This window comes from Watersipora subatra, chromosome 6 (genome assembly GCF_963576615.1).
Source record: "Watersipora subatra chromosome 6, tzWatSuba1.1, whole genome shotgun sequence".
In the NCBI taxonomy this organism is placed as follows: Eukaryota; Metazoa; Bryozoa; class Gymnolaemata; order Cheilostomatida; family Watersiporidae; genus Watersipora; species Watersipora subatra.
In genome coordinates this window covers 43229436-43245669 of record NC_088713.1, presented here as the reverse complement: position 1 = coordinate 43245669, position 16234 = coordinate 43229436, and positions in this window count along the sequence as shown.

Genomic DNA, 16234 nt, shown 5'->3' with positions numbered 1-16234 from the left:
GCTTTCCTGGCATTGGTTTGCAGTGCTTAGTCTTGTGCTGCTGTTATTAGACTATCTACCTCTTTCTAAAGGCTTCTTCTTATCATCCACTTTTGTGTCCCCGTACTCTCTGATTACTTGTTTTTATTTGTTATTTTTCATTCATCAGTTTCGGTGTATATTATCTAGCATAGCAAATTTCCGTTTTTCTCTAAATTCTATATTTGTATTCCTTCTTCATTATTAGTTATCAGTTCATTTAAAATATGTATAATTTCTTCACTCTGGTCCTTGTGTATTTCTTCAGAACGCGGCCTTCATACTTTACAGTTATTATTGTTATTATTATTACTAGTCCCATGGCAGTCCGCTGTATCTTGAGGAATGGTCATGTGTGTCGATAATGTGCAGAGAATAAGTATATTTTTGATTATTCTATCCTTAAAGAAGGCAGCTCATTATTGCATGCATTAAGGTAGTTGACTCAGGTAGTTGCATGCATTAAGGTAGCTGTATACCACACATTTGAAACCAATAAAAACAACGATTTCTAAATCTCTAACCCTGGCTTCAGAGGCCCAGACAAAAATTCCATATACTATAGAAATGATTGACTAGTGTCTGTTCTGTTTGATGTGCTGTTATTAAAACAGGTAGAAAAAGAATGCCTGAACTGGTTCTTCATTAAATGAAGTAATGCGCTTAAACACTCTCTGCTTGATAAGGTAGCATTTTATTGGCAAAAGGCAATGTTTTATTATTTACAATTATATAAATATAAAATGCTAGTGGAAGCAAGAAAATATCTTCTTTGTAACTATTGATGCATCATTGTAGTAGTAGCCAATGAACTAAAACAAAATAACTGGCGTTTTGCTGCCTTCATCGCAAAACTAGCTGCATACGATTCTCACAGTATGTTTGTTCAATTGTAGACAGAACAGTGTAAGCTTGTTAATTAGTGGCATGCTTAATGGCCTGTTCATGGTTTTCTGAACACCTGTTAAGAAGTCGATTAACACTTTCAAGCAGTATAGGCCGTGCGCCAAGGCAGTTTATCTTGCATTTCCATTTGCGCCGTTTTTCAGGGGAAATTTATGCAGTGCTTTAGACTAATTGTTGTATGGATAATTCAAAGCTGAAGAAGTGCCGTAGCTGTAATTTCCACTTCTATGAGAGATTTGATAAAAATGATTTTTTAGGATTTATCTCCCCTGTAAAAACGATTCTTTCCATAGAAGCATCAGATTAGCAACTTTTTCATCAAAATTATTTTGCAGTGATTTAGAATGTCAGGGTGAAGTCGAAGTTTACTTTCTATCTATTGTTGAACATTCCATATCCTATGATTGTTACATGCGCACTTAAATTATATATATGTACATACGTATAAGTACATAGGTATATAACCTTAGATTTCAATAGCTTGATTTTACAATTCAAAATAAAAACATTATAACTATATTTTATAAACTGACCCTGATGAATCATACAAAATAATAAAAACACATTGTGAACATTTTGTATGTCTTTGAATAATGGTGTTTCTACTTTTGTAGAAATTATCTTTTAAATTTATTTGTTATTGTATCGTATTTTTTTAATTAAGTATCAATATGTTGTTGATTAATTAACATTAATAACCAAAGACAAATTTTTTAGCGTAGTTCTGCATGATCATACTATGTTTGCATAAACTTATTGATGTGTGCTATTTATTTTTGGCACCCTTGGGAGGTAATAAAATACAAACTAATTTAGTTGGTTTTAATGCATTTACAACTTTTTGGATAAAAATGTTAGGTAAACCAGCTGTTCTAGTAACTACCATTCAGTCCCTTTTTGCCATGACCATAACCAGTCAGCCAACATCCACATTTGCAAACTATATTTGTTCTGCAATAAATAAAATGCTATGAATTTTTGTACTTTGTGGAAAAGTAGCCAATTTACAGACAAGTTCGAAAGATCATCTTCGAAATCAAACCATCAGTTTTGTGGTTTTATATTCCCAAACCACTTCTTGGTAATTCAATTCATAATTGGTTTGTTTTTCTTTTACATCACAAAACACTTTGATTTCATGCCTGATAAAGACCTGCCTATAAAAGCTCTGCTGGCAGCCATCAGTTGTGCATTTTATGGCAAACTTTGGTGTAAGGAGACTTAACTTTTGTAGTGTGAACAAATTTTACCAAAGAATTCATTAATTTTGGACACAAATCAACGAGGAGACAACTCCAAGTTCAAAACTACCTCTAACGAAATTAAAAATATATCCACGATAGGAGGCAAAATTGTTCCGCCTCCTATTATCAATTTGCTATACACATTTTAAATAATTTTTATATATACGAAGGCCTCTTATTAGGGGGCCTCCCATCCTACATATTTTGAGTATATATATATATATATATATATATATATATATATATATATATATATATATATATAGATTAAAATAATATCAATTAATAGTATATTAATACAATACATAGACTGCTGTAATAAAACTTTATCTAATTGCCAAACAACAACAAAGTTTATGTTGTTTTTGTGGCATTTATATTTTATGTTTCACAAGTTTATGTTGTGGCAGGATATTCAGCACAGCTTTGTTCATACTTCATCAGTAATGTTTGTAATGTTTTAGACATGAGAGTTCAGGTTTAAAGAACCAGACAACAACACAAAGAACCAAGACATAAATTATTTCTCATTTGTGAAATTTATGTTTTATATCGCAAATTTATGTTCTGGCAGGATAATCAGCACAACTTTGTTTATACTTCATGAGCAGTAATGTTTGAAATATGAGAGTTCAGGTTTAAAGAACCAAGTGACATAACACAAATATTATTGGCCATGACACAATGTCTGTTCGAAGCAATGGTGAAAGATTGAGAAAAAAGATTACTTTCAATAAGATTTGAATCCACGACTTTTAGCTTGGCTGATTGACACAAACATTGCTGTTCATACTTCATGAACAGCATTGTTTGTAAAGTTTTAGGCATGAGAGTCCATGTTTAAGGAACCAGACAACAACGCAATTATTACTTGTCATGGTACAATGTCTGTGCAAAGCAATGGTTAGAGATTGAGGAAAATGGTAGCACAATCAGCAATAGCTGACCAAACCAACGGTTTAGGAAAAAGATTACTGTCAATGGGATTTGAACTCATGACTTTCAGTTTGGTGGTTTGACTCTTTAAAATTTAGAAGACTGGAGGAATGACATAGTAAAATAAATGTGCAGATATGTAGTTTTTGCTGTGCGTTGTTCACACACATGATGATCTCTCACTACACACTAAACTATCAGGTTACTAGCTTTAATAACGATACATTATGTGACAATAAGTAGTCACATAGGACTGTTAAAAACAACACAATATGAGATCATGGGCTGTTAGTTTTATAGCTTTTTTATTTTTGCGAAACAACATAAAGCCGTTATTAATGTTCATAATGTTTATGCTTTCATGAGCGGCAATGTTTGCAAACTTCGAGGCGCGAAATTTCAGGTTTAAAGAACTAGACAGCATAACACAAGTATTACTTACCATGATGCAATATGAGGTCACAAACATGAAAAAGCTAGTTTTCTAGGTTTGTTATTTTTGCAAAATGAGATGAAGTTGGTCCGCTTTTTTAAAACTTTAGAGTGTATTTGGGCTCCATAGAAATACTGGTTTATGCAAGCTACTAGGATTCTATCCACACACTCCTTATGATTTTAGTAGTGTGATGACAGTTATTGTCTTGCTTGAGGTTTAGGAAGAAATGCAGTAACCAAGCCTAGTAAAGTTCTCAAGATAAGTAAGATCTCAAGCTACAATATGAGAAAGGTTGGCTTATAACTAATTCATTTGGATCTAAGGTGTTTTCTCAGATTTATTTGTAGAACTTGTGCGCGCTTTTTATGATCAACATTTTTGGCATTTTTTCAGACATAGTCAATGAAGAAATATAAATTCACCTTCATTACTGAGTTTGTCTATCTGTAGTTTGGTTTCACATAAGTTACCAAATGCATATAATTTGTCTCAAATCATCAGTTTATAATTATACTTGTATTAGCCAATTAATATTTGTCATCACTAAATGTAAGCATCAAAACATACCAATAATAATATATGTGACATTTATACTGATTTATCAAAAGTTAAAGGAAATATTTTTCAAGAGTTAAAGAAAAAATTTCTGGGCTTATATCAAAGTTAACAGCAGAAGTGAGATCAAGATAAATAAAGGAAATTGTAAACAGTTTTAAACTAGTACAAATTTCATAAAAGTATACCGATTATATATCTACAAAGAGTATCAAGTGTGAGTACATGATAGACATTTATTAGTGTGTTCCTAACTGTATTATCATTTGTGCTAAGAAGTGAGGCAGCCATGTAATGTCATCATCAGTAAGCTGGATCGGCAGCAGCGGCAGCAATTAGAATATCTTCATTCAAGCTTTCCAAAACTCTCTTCATGTCATCATCAGCCAAACAGCTCAAAGTCATTTCTAATTCATCAAAAACATCAGCCAATACACCTGATTCAGTAATTTCACCATCTCCAAGCATAGTAGCTGAAGTTGTAGTTGTTGATGGTTCAGTTGGTGTAGGAATTACTAGGTCAGCTGTAGCTGGTTAAAATGCTGACCCAGAAAATCCTTCAATGTTTTCAGTGCTAACTTCTGACTCACTCTCTGAACCACTCTCTGACTCACTGTTCGAACCACTCTCTGATTTGCTATCTGACTCACTAGCTGACTCACTATCTGACTCATTTTCTGACTCACTCTGCTGAAAGTCGTCAAAAAGCATCTCATTTCCTGATGTTGAAGGAGAGTTATCTGATTCATTACATTCTGGTATGGTCATTTCTTCTATGTGTGATCCAAATTGATCAACAGTAAGCTCATCTAAGCGAAAGATTGTGTTACAAAAGGTAATCACACAATGTAGAGCTGAATCAGCATCCTTCCCTTTACGCAGTTTACGTATTCCTAGTTTGTACAAAGTTTGTTTCTGTTTCCTCCATCTTTGTTGTTGGGAGAGATGAGTATGCCTATGCACCAGCAACCTAGGTATGAACCTTGCCATGGATGTGCTCTTTCCAAAGAATAAAAAATTAGACTCGGTTTTGTTTGCTGAAACTATCTGATAGTGATGACACTCTCTTATGACTCTATGCTTTCAAACTGCATCATGTAAGATTGTGGAAAACTATATCGTGCAATATTTCTTGGCTGAAAATTTACATGTACCTTCGCATTTTAAATAAATGCTCTTTACTGGTTTGAATGATTTAGCACTGCCTCACAAAGTGCCTTAGCAAAGTGCTCTCCCTCGCAACATATTTTTGTCCAACTTGTTTCAAATAACACCAGGAAAAATATTTAGATAGGTATATCTATGCATATTTAACGTAAAGTAGAGGACTTTAGTGGATAAGTTTTAAGATGCAAACGCTTGAATTATCTTGATTACAACTTAGCCATAGTTCTAATGAATCATTTATGGTTTCTTATAATTTAAGGGAAACTAGTCGAAAATGGCTATATTAATGAATTATTACATTTTTGTTTAAGGTACAATTTAATAACACAAAAACAATTTTGTACTTTTAAACCTCTTTCAACATCTATAAACTTAATTGAAACTAAAAAGTTTTATTTCAAAAACTATTTAAAAATGAAATTTACAATCTAAAAAAGGATTTAGTAAAATCTTGTTTACTACAAAAATGTTAAAGAATCCAACTGTCAAGGTGTCAACGTTGGAGTGCTTTTATGTTTCAGCATTTTATTTTTATGGTTTCTTATAATTTAAGGAAAGCTAGGTGTCTAGCCTTTTATATTCTAGCACGTTATTTCTCAGTTAATCTCTGAAACTTTAGTTAAACTGTTACATGTTATTTCTGTTTAATAAACTGTTTCTGGCCGAGCAACATAACACCCAGTTTCAAATAAGTAAATCTAGAATGTACGTAACATGAAATGGTTTGTTCCTACACATAAACCGGTATTGCTCGACTTCTCTTAACTTCTTTTTTTGCTCACATTCAAAGTTGATACTTTCATCAAGTTAAACTGATTTCAGCCATTAACATAACATTAAACAACATTTACATTAAATGTGATACAGGCACAAATTATACGTACCAATTTCTAATACTGTGCAAGAATATTTCTACTAAATTCTTTGGCATCTACCTCCACTAGGTTTGCTTAGAGTAGCAGCAAACCTCTACACAACTACCTCTCTCTCCTGTCAACCACCAAATGCCCTGGTTGGTTCTACTTCTTGGTACATCTATTGTTCCCTCTCTGACATCTATTGTTTTTCCCTAACTACTCCTTTCTCAGTTTTATGAGAATTGTTTAAAAAATTTGTCAAGATCGCAATGTTAGACTAGCTCTCTCCTCAATAACTGGTTACAAGATGTTTTCATACCCAACATGGTTGCTTATAGAAACAGTTACACAAATTTATCTTATTGTGTATGCTGTTTGAAATCAGAAAAACGAAAGTTTAAAATGCAAAACTAACCAATTGGTTTATTAACTAATCAGTAAATCAAATCAGAGATTTGAAACAGAAGATCTTGAAAACGTTTCAACTTAAGGAAACTTAAGGTTGTCTGGAATTCTTCTGTTTATTATTGGAAATCTGTAAACAATTTCTTGTTCTGCTGTTCTTAGTAAAATTTAAAAAAATGTTGCAAAAGTAACTAAATTTTTTAAAAGTTGGTCAGACCTTTATCTCTTAACTTGTGTTTTTGCAAACATGATAGCTCACTCACAATACTGATGGTGCTCACAATGCTGCGGTTAAATTAGTGGCTGAAGAATAGTGAAAATTGATAAGAGACGCTACACAAACACATTACCAATTAGGTCAAAATGTTTTGATGTGTTTCCATATATTTTGCTGATGTGTATACATGTACATGTAGCTGTAGTTGTAGATTAGGTTAAACAGTTATGACCCTGCTGAGTCAATTGTTACTGTTGACCCCTTTAAGTACATCATGTAATACTCGTAAACACTGATGTGTCAGAGGACTTGCAGGTTGATTATATATTCATGGTGTGAATAATACATGCCGGGGTGGTTCTAGGTCACTTTAGCATATCACTTTTTAAGTTTATTTTATTCAAAAGTTTCATTCATTCCAAAACAAGCATCTCATTTAGCTAGAACATTTCCAGTATCTGTTCAAAACACTATAGCTGTCTTTGACCCTTAATCTGACAAAGTTCCTTTGTTCATGATTCAAAGCCAATTTTTGTTCTACTGATCTTAAGAAAAATAACCAAAATTTGACAAAAGTAACCGAAGTTTTTTTTAAGTTTTCCCACCCTTAACTTTGAACTTGTAGCTATACAAACACGATAGCTCACTCACAATACTACCAATAGTTCGATGCTATGGTAAAGCAGTGGCTACAGAATGCTGAAATTTAGTACAAGACGCTGTACAGTTTGTAGCTGACTGCCCTTTGTGTTAAATTAATTAGTCCAGTGCAGTATGTCACCTGGTCTAGCAGACTATTTTGGCTGATTCATGTTTCCGAATCTGACCGGTTCCGTTTGGTCTGATGCTTTCAGCACTTTGTGCTTTGGGTGCCACCAACGGATCGCCAATTATATCGGTGTAATTTCTGGAGCTTGGCTTAGCGACTCTTGAAATTGGGTGGGTTTATGTCCCATTATATTGCCTCTGCATTGGCGTTGCCTGCGGGGATCGGTGCACCAGATATTCAGCGCATGACAATAACCCTTAGACCATTTTTTATAACTTCTTATACATGCCAGGTACATCTTATAAATACATGTCAGCAACTCACCCAGATCAGTCTCTACTACTCACCAAAACGGCAACGTTACAAAGTTCGCTCTTGAAAACTTTACTCATCGATTTATGAACATAATGCTTTTATTATAGTAGAGAATTTTTGATATACAAGAGATTATACTCGTTGGATAAATATTTTAAATACTTTTAAGTACTAGCAAGGCTCCATTGAGAGGAAAATAGATGTACGTTAATTTTTATTTTTTATGACATATACATCGGATTTTATTTACCTCTAGTAATATCCCAATATTCTGTCTGCATATTTTATTCATACATTTTATTTACCACTGACATCATCATAATCATATTTTACTCTTTATAATTTCTAGTTTTTACAGGATTTACTGGTCAATAAACCAATTATCACTGCCAAAAAAGCAATCTCCAAAAACTCAATATGGGCCTCAGCTACACAGATGTATTACTGGATAGATCAAAATGTGTCAATATAATTCTAGAGCTAAGTTGCAGCTGATTTTGATTCTTAATTCAAAATATTTTGTTTCACTGTGTGACTAGAACAATTTGGTGACAACTCAAAATTATTTTATTTGTCGCTAAAACTTAACTTTGTCATTTGCAGTTACACCCAGCTTCAAATCAAAATTATTATGGATATATCAATTCTTATATCTGAGTATATAATCTAATTCTCCTTCTGATAATATAGTTAAGAGACTGCATACCTTATTGGATACCTGTTAACCGATTTACTTATTAAGGCCATATTAACTAAAGCACCTTAAATACGACTTCGAAAAGATATGACCAGAGTTTTGGCTTGTATAGGGTTTGATTCAATGACATTCAGCTCATTACACCAATGCTCTAACCATCTGAACTAATTGGCCCAATGATGTAAAAGTCTAACAAGTCGATTACAGCATTTAATGTCTAACACGACGGCCAATATGGAGTTTGAGATCTTAACATTCAGCTCACGTTGCTCTAATCAGCAGAAATATTTGGCTATATTACCAATAAAGCTGCAAATATAATTTTCAATTTAGAGTACTAAAATATTGGTAAATTTGAAGTTTGATCTCATAATATTCGAGTTATTAGACTGACGTTATAACCAACTGAGGTAATACCATAATTTCAAAAGTGCTTACGGTTGCTTACGGTTTTAAAACTTGATGACTAAAATGTCGGCCAATTTTCAGCTCAAATCAATGGCATCCAGCTTATTTGACCGACCTTTCAACCGATTACGCGATTCGGTCATAATAACAAAAGCACCTTAAATACAATTTCAAAATGAGATGCCAATATCTTGTGTAGAATAGGGCTTGATTCAATGCCATCCAGCTTACTAAAATGACACTTTAACCAACTGAGCGATATGACCAGATTAGCAATAGCGCCATAAAACGATTTTGAAATGAGACAACCATAATGTTGGCCAATGTGGGGCTCAAACCCATGACATCCAGCTGATTACACTGACACTCTAATCAACTGAGCTATTGGCCACATGATGTGAAATTCCACAATATTGATTTTGAAACGAAATGACTAAAATGTTGGCCAATATGGAGCTTGGATCAATGATCAAGGCCTTAATATTTATGTTTTATGTCAAAAGTTTAAGTTCACAATTTCATGTTGTGACAGGATATTCAGCACAGCTTTGTTCAAGCTTCATGAGCAGCAATGTTTGTAAAGTCTTAGGCATGAGACGTCAGGTTTAAAAAATCAGGAAACATACCAAAAGTATTATTGACCAATAGCGCGATAGCGGACCAAACCAACGGTTGAGGAAAAAGATTACTGTCAATTGGATTTGAACTCACAACTTTCAGCTTGGTTGATGAAAGCCTTTAAATTTAGGAGACTTGAGGAATGACATGTTAGAATAAATGTGCAGATATGTAGCTTTTGCAGAGATTTGTCGGCGCTCCTGATGATCTCTCACTACACACTAGACTGTCAGGATACTAGCTTTAATAACGATATATTCAGTGTCAAAAAGTAGTCATAAAACTGTTAACAATAACACAATATGAGATCATAAACTGCTAGCATTTTAGCTTTGTTATTCTTGTAAGACATTGTAAAGCTGCTGTTTATGTTCACTTTGTTCATGCTTTACAAGCAAAGTTTGAGTCATGAGAGTTCAGGTTTAAAGAGCCAGACTATATAACACAAGTACTACTTACCATGATGCAATATGAGGTCACAAACATGCAAAAGCAAGCTTTCTAGCTTTTTTATTTTTGCAATATAAAATAAAACTGGGCCTTGCCTTTTTGAAACATTAGAGTGTGTTTGGGTTTCATATGAATACGGGTTCAAGCAAGCTGCTTGGATTCTATCCACACATGTCCCCCCTTATAATTTTAGTAATTTTGCAAGTTATTGTCTTGTTTTATGTGTAGAAGGAAATTCAGTAATCAAGCAAGTAAGTTTTGGTTCTAGAGATTCAAAAATTTTAAAGATCTCAAGCTACAATATGATAATGGTAGGCTTATGACTAACCCATGTAAAACTAAAGTGTTTTATTAGATTTATTTGAAAAGCTTGTGTCTGGTTTGTAGGATCAACATTTTTGCCATTTTTTCAGAAGAAATATAAATTCACCTTCCTTACTGAGTTTTTCTAGATTTAGTTTGGTTTTCATATAAATTATCAAGTGCATATAATAGGTCTCAAATCATCATGGTGTGAAATTATGCTTTTATTAGCTAATGAATATTTGTCATTGCTAGTATAAGCATCAAAACATACCATTAATAATATTACTAACATTTATATTGATTTATCAAAAATTAAAGGAAATGTTTTTCAAGAATTAAAAAAGATTTTTTTGGGTTTATATCAGATTAAACAGCAGAAGTGAAATCGAGATAATAAAGGAAATTGCGAACAGTTTTAAACTAGTACAAGTTACATAAAAGTATATAGATTATAAATATACAAATAGTATCAAGTGTGAGTGTTTGATAAACATTTATCAGCGTGTTCTTAACTGTATTATCATTTGTGATAAGAAGTGAGGCAGCTATATAATGTCATCATTAGTTGTCAAAAGCAAACTCGATCGGCAGCAGTAGCAATTAGAATATCTTCATTCAAACTTTCCAAGTCTTTCTTCATGTCATCATCAGCCAAACAGCTCAAAATCATATCTAATTCATCAAAAGCATCAGCAAATATACCTGATTCAGTAATTTCACCATCTTCAAGCATGGCAGCTGATGTTGTAGCAGTTGATGGTTCAGTTGGTGTAGGAATTACTAGGGCAGGTCTAGCTGGTTGAAATGCTAATCCAAAGACTGTTTCAATTTCTTCAGTGCTGACTTCTGACTCATTATGTGACTCATATTCTGACCCACTTTCTAACTCATTCTCTGACTCACTCTCCGAATCACTATCTGATTCACTCTCTGACTCACTCTGCTGAATGTCGTCGACAAGCATCTCATTTCCTGATGTTGAAGGAGAGTTAACCGATTCATTATATTCTGGTCTGGTTATTTCTTCCATGTGTGATCCAAATTGATCGACAGTGAGCTCATCTAAGCGAGAGATGGTGTTACATAAGGTAATCACGCGATGTAGAGCTGAATTAGCATGCTTTGCTTTACGTAGTTTACGCATTCCTAGTTTGTACAAAGTTTGTTTTTGTTTCCTCCATCTTTGTTGTTGAGAGAGATGAGTATGCCTATGCACCAGCAGCCTAGGTATGAACCTTGCCATGGATGTGCTGTTTCTGAACCTAAAAAAATAGAAAATAAACCTTTCTGAACCTAGAAAGAATAAAAAATTAGACTTGGTTTTGTTTGCTGAAACCATCTGATAGTGATCACACTAGAACGGCTCAAATGAGACGTAGTTGAACACGATGGCTTCGGTTTACACCTTCATGCAACCTCATTCGTCAAAATATTTTCACAAATATACTTCACGCATTTAATAAAACCATGTCTATTGTCCTTACACGTCTATTTCATCATCATTGTAATGCTGTCACTTTCAGCACTGATTTCTTATAACCTACCATGAAAATTTCGTTTAATTTTTAACCTTAGCTCAAAGGAGTACATATCCTTCTCTGATAAACATGACCAAACTGTTGGTCACTTGTGATAATCAAAAAAAGCTGCAAAAATTATTTGCGCCGTTTGGCAGGAAGTATGGGTCACATGATCAGATTACGACTTGACCATTAGACCAAGCCGAAACAAAACTGTAAAGTAGCTAGCATCTATATTTTATACGGGCTCTCTGGCAAAACCCAGGGTTTTGTCATAAACTAGTGCTATGAGAAGGTTTATATTGAGCTTTTTATTGGCCTTTCAGTTCACGTGAGAACATCATGTGTCAAAATAATAACCAAATGGATTGACTTTGTCAGAGAAATAAACTGATTCCAATCTACGGCGGTTTTGTGATAGCGGCGCTTAAGTGCTCGGTTTTTAGCTTTTAAAAGCTTGTAATCACATTTCCATATATTTTGCACCTGCAACACAGCAGAGTAAAACATGGTGAATCTTTTGATACCAAAAAACTGTAATGTGATTTTGTTGCAAGTAAACCTTTAAATTGAAACGGCACATTTGTGAGAATTAGTGGTATTCTAGGGATGAAAACCTTTTCACCAATCGCAGCTCTAGTAAACACTGTACCACAAATAAGATTTGGTGATAGATTTTCGATAGTCATTCTTGTTCCACTACAAAGTGTAGGTAAATCTAAATTTTGAAGAAGCATAACTGAGGCACTAACGCGTAGTTGAAGATTGTGAGGAAGCATACTGGCAGGCTTTAAAGAGTTTAAGAATTCTGTAGCATAATTGACAGAGAAATTCTCTTCAACAACACAGTCTATGCTAAGAAATCAAAATGTCGTCCAAGAATCTTTTTCAAGAAGTAGTTGATTGATGTGATCAATAGTGTCATTTTTGGGTGCTACAATTACCTTTTCTTTCAGTCATTGGTACTAAAGACAGTTTTCCTGAATATTGGGGTAAACCTTTTGTAGTAAATTTTCTTTTCTGTCTACAATCAATCCGCACTTTTCAGGAAGAAATATTAACCCATTATTAACTAGTCGCTAGCTTTCTATTACCGATATTTAAAAGTTGTGCAGAAAACTCCCCCGATGCATCATCTTTTTGCGGATGCACTCTCATATTTGTCGTTAATTTAAACACCTCTCCACAGTGCCTTATAAAAGAATCCTTTAAAGAATAGAGAAAGCATAATATTATTATTTTTTATTAGTTATCAGTTAGTTTATCAGGTTTTTTGGTAGACCTGCGTTTGGCTGGCTATATCTCAGCTTCTAGTGGGTCAATCTCCTTGATTCTCTTTTTAGAACATCAGTCAACACCTCAAGATAAATAATAAAGCATAATAATATTATGCTTTCTCTATTTTTTAAGCAAGCTTTGAGTTCATCAGCTAGAGTTCCTCTAGGTATGCCTGGTAGGGTTCGACAAAAATCACTAGCAAGCAGTACACATACACCACCCGTAAGTTTTTCACTGTTATAAAGGTCTTTACGTGTGTTCCAGAGCTTCCAATGTCCCTTTATGTGACAAAATGCATTCATTCCAAATGATTAGTTTGGTGGTCTTTAGTAATTGAACCAATCATCTTTACGGGTGTTGCAGACAGGAATCTTCAAGCGTCCTATATCCAATGGTAGCTTAAACATGGAATGAGGCGTTCATCGGCCTTCCAGCAACATAGCATCTATACCTGAAAATGCAACTGCCAGTGCAACTTGTCGGTTAGATCTGATTTCAGCAAGCAAAAGATCGAGCAAGAAATCTTTACCAGTTCCATCGGAAGTGTCCAAAAAAAGCTTGCTTCACGCTCACCGTCTACAGCTTCTAAAACCTTTCCATAAACTAAAGTCAGATCAAATGTAAGGTTTGGTTCTGTCCTGCTAACAAATCTATCTAAATTTGCTATGTCATAGTTGGTTTCTTGTAGCAATTCTGTCTGCGAAAGCAAGTCTAAATCTCTGCATTGCGATGTGAATCCGAGTTGCTCTAGTCTCTTACCGGAAATGTTAATGAATTTGTCTTCTAATAAAAACAAAGCTTTTTTGAAAATTTTGTTTATAAAATCTAAAGAGATCTGTGGTTAAAGTTGATTCAATTGTCGACGTTCATCTTCACCCACGCTTTCTTCATGATTTAACCATAATTGTTTAGGATCAGACGAATTGAGGCTAATGAGAATTACAGCAAAAAAATTATGGAATCGAGAATGTGAATCTGAAACTGAAGCATCTTGAAGAGTGTTGTACCACTGTCTGTCATATTCTTGTAATCCTCATTTGAGACATGGCACTTTAAATATAACGCCAACAATTTCGTCAAGAGTTCAAAGCTGTTGAAACAAAGTAGGTCCCGTAACTTTGTGTGGTGGAATGTGCAAATAAAAACATTCTATGTTTGTTTGACAAACAGTATATACTCTTCCCAGCGCATCTGATGCACGTGTGAGACTAATTTTCAACCACTTTTTCTTGTTTTCTAGATTGCCATTTTTTTGCTGTCCGAGTGTAGTAAGAAGGCATTTGATGATGTAGAAGAGTTCGAGCAAACTCATCGTTTTAGCAAGCTTTAAAATATTTGGTGTGAACTACAGTACATTGAATTATTTATAACAATGTATAGTATTATAAATACATATATCATTATATATCTTGCTGTTCTATTATATCTTGTTGTATTACATTACATTTTATTGAATTATATTTCATTAAATTATATTTCATATTGTTGTTTATCACATTAAACTATACCATTTATATTGTGTTGTATTATATAATGTTGCAGTGTACTAAAGTTCATTTTGTTAGAGCATACGATATAATAATATTTATAATATTGCAGACATGTTTGGTGAAATATAACAGGATACCGGGAAGAGCATTAGCATAAATAATCTATGATGCTATCATGGTAGAAATCAGGAAGCTGCCATTTTTTGCCTCAAAACAACGTAACATCTTTTTATTGCAACACTCTATGTGAGCTTGGTGACTGCTATCTATGTACATATATACATATACATATATATAGCAAGAAGTCCACTCTCATTGGTAATGGGATTTGTGTCTCTTGCCTGATCTCTGACCTGCACTGATGAGACTTCAATAGCCGAAACAGTAGTCTGTAGCATGAGTACTGTTATAATGAGTACATATACTGTTATGTATGAGTACTGTATATATGTATATATATATATGTATATATATATGTATATATATATATATATATATATATATATATATATATATATTAGAGCTGCACAACGATTATAAAAAATTATTCAAGCTTAATAACTGGTCTGAACCAGTTAATCTTAAAATTAATCTAGCAAAAGCCTGCATATTCAAAAACAAATAATACATCTACATATAAACTAATTACATTTGAGACAATTGTTAGCAGTAGTACATGTTATGAACAATGTACATAAGTTACAATGTAATAATTATTATGAGTATGAAAACTGTCTATGAAAGTCTATACTTAAGTTAGCCAAAAGTTGAGGCAGCACAGTTTATTCACATTATCTGAATAAAGAGATGCCCTCTTCCTACATATAATATTTCCAGCTTTAGAGAATAGCCACTCGCAGGGGATGGTAGTCGTAGTTATTGTCTGCAACAGCTGTTGATGATTTCTGCGTGGTAGAACGAGAATTAGTTAAAGTATATCTTAATGATGATGTGCTGTGGTGGTAGGCAAATTCTTTCTGGCATATGCTGCACTTCGCTTTCTTGTTTCGCTTCCAAAAACTTACAGAAATGTGCTACCTAGAGTGGAAGACATTTTTCCGCTTTCATGTTCCAATAAAGTCTCAATCTTATATTACTAATATTCTGAAGCTGAAATATGATTGTGCTTTTTTTGAAACATTAAATACATGTATAATTTACTTAGAAAGTTTTTAAAAATAAACAAAACATAGACTGTAAGATAAGTATTAAATGATACTGAAACCACTTTTGTTGCTATTACCGAGGAACATGTTCGACCAGCTAACAACATGGCTGTTTACGGCTAGATCGGCACAGCGCTTGTGCAATGTATTGTTTAAACAAGTTCAATGTTAGTGACTCAATTTGTGTTTTCATAGTTGAGTGCAAAATTATTGTGGTTGTAGTTTATTGGTAAAAAAATGTTGCTTGTCATAATATTTATTTGTTAGTAAATTAAATGGTAGTAACCTTCTACGTAAGTATTACTAAGGTATGGTACTATACAGTGCAAAGGAAAGGGACCACATCAAGATCATCACCTCGGTTGCATTTTAATTGAAGATTAATTGGCCCAACTCAGTTAATCGTTTGTTTGTATTGATCGCGTTAATCGTTAAATTAACGCGATCATTGTGCAGCTCTCTATATATCTTATCTT